At 44.6% G+C, this 1,784-nt stretch overlaps 1 pseudogene; it reads right to left on the bottom strand.

The window, feature by feature from the left end:
- Nucleotides 1-118: 118 nt before the first annotated feature.
- Nucleotides 119-1,001, bottom strand: LOC102426515 (annotated as a pseudogene).
- Nucleotides 1,002-1,784: the final 783 nt, after the last annotated feature.

Raw genomic sequence — 1,784 nt, 5'->3', positions numbered from 1 at the left:
CTCTCTTCAGCTTATTAAAAATATCCTACCTACAATATAGTTGTATTTTTAAATAATAAATAAATATAATGCCCGCTAGTAGAGATCTGGAGGACTGGGTGTTGTGGACCAACTTTTATCATTTCTCTACAAATGTTGCTGCTGCCTTTGGTGTCATTATGCTCCCTCTTGCCGGAGCTGTCAATTCTTAGTCTCAGCATTACCCATTCCATTGTTTCTTGGCCTTTATTAGCATTTGAAGATATCATACTTGCCATCAGTCCACTGAGATGACTACAGAGACTGACTCCTGACACCATGATTATGGCCTCGCGAGTCAAAACAGCTTTTACTGGGTCCTGGGCATGTGGTTTTTATATAAGTCTCTCGTCTACTGAAACCATATTCGTAAATGAAATATTAGTGGATTTAAGTTCCACTATTTTCTCTACAGGATCAATAACAGAATATTCTTGCACATATGTTTTGGTTCCTGCTACACCAGTAAGAGATTTCATGCCCGGCTGATGTTGCTCAGTGGTTAAGCATCGACCCATGAAACAGGAGGTCACCGGTTTGATTCCCGGTAAGGGCACATGCCTGGGGTTGTGGCTTGATCCACAGTAGGGGGCATGCAGGAGGAAGCCAATAGATGTTTCTCTCTCATAAATGTTTCTACCGCTCTATCCTTCTCCCTTCCTCTCTCTCTAAAATCAACAAAAACGTTTTTTTTAAAAAAAGAAATTTCACAATGAAAGGCAGACCCCACTCTGTGCTGAGAAATCTATGGCTGTGCAGCTATCCAGGATCTATATGTCTGTCCAACACATTAACTCCAACCGCACTTGGGTTCATAGATTTGAGTATTTCTGCATTGCAGCTGTTGTAACAGTTTCCCATGGGTGGTCAAAGATGTGCTCTGAAGTCCAGATCTTCCTGGTGCTGGTAGCCTGCGTGGTGTCCTGGTGATGCTCCGTGTCCACATTAAGCTCATATTCCAAGCAAGTGAAAAAACATGGCATGCATTTTAGTAATGGAGATAAAAATATCTGTCTATATTTATATGAATAACTGTGTGTGGTGTGTGTGTGTGTGTGTCTACATGGGCTAAAAGTGGTTAACTGCCTAATTTTGGATGATCTGTAAGGTAAGAATGTTTTTTTTTACAGTTTTAAATGGCTGAATAAAGATCAAAAGAAAACTATTTTGTGATATATATAAATTATATGAAATTCAACTTGAGTTCATACATAAACTTTACTGAGACACAGCCAGATTCATTCATTTGTGTATTGTCCACAGCTGCTTTTACTAGTATAACTAGTGGTCCGATGCATAGATTCATGCACATTGAAAGGAAATCGGGAGCCCTCACCCGCTTGCCCACATCCCTGTGAGCTGCCTGGAAGTCTGTGGGGAGTCTGTCCTCCTCCCTGCGGCTTCTTTTACCCTGATTGTCAGTCACCACCTTGTGGCCACTTTTATATTGCTGCCTTCCTCTGTAGCTCCGGGGCAATCGGTAAGGGATGAGACTTGATCTCGATGCCCGAGGCAGAGTTCCAGGAGCCAGGCGGTGATATCAGGCTCATCCCAGTTTCTCCAAGTGTCCACGCTTCATCCATTCCGGGAGATTGTACCTTTAGGCTTACGGGGTATGTGCCTCCAGGCAACTTCTGGCTCAGCTGTGGGTGTCCTCGGGTGCCACACTGCTGGGGGTCCATCCGAGGGAGCCGCCCAGGAGCCGCAGGGAACGTAGGAGCCCAGGAAGGGCACAATGGGCTCGGCCGCGGTCAGGCATGGGAGAC

Source organism: Myotis lucifugus, unplaced genomic scaffold (genome assembly GCF_000147115.1).
Source record: "Myotis lucifugus unplaced genomic scaffold, Myoluc2.0 scaffold_171, whole genome shotgun sequence".
NCBI classification, from domain to species: domain Eukaryota; kingdom Metazoa; phylum Chordata; class Mammalia; order Chiroptera; family Vespertilionidae; genus Myotis; species Myotis lucifugus.
The sequence above is the reverse complement of the archived record's forward strand: the minus strand, read 5'-3'. Positions and strand labels throughout refer to the sequence as shown.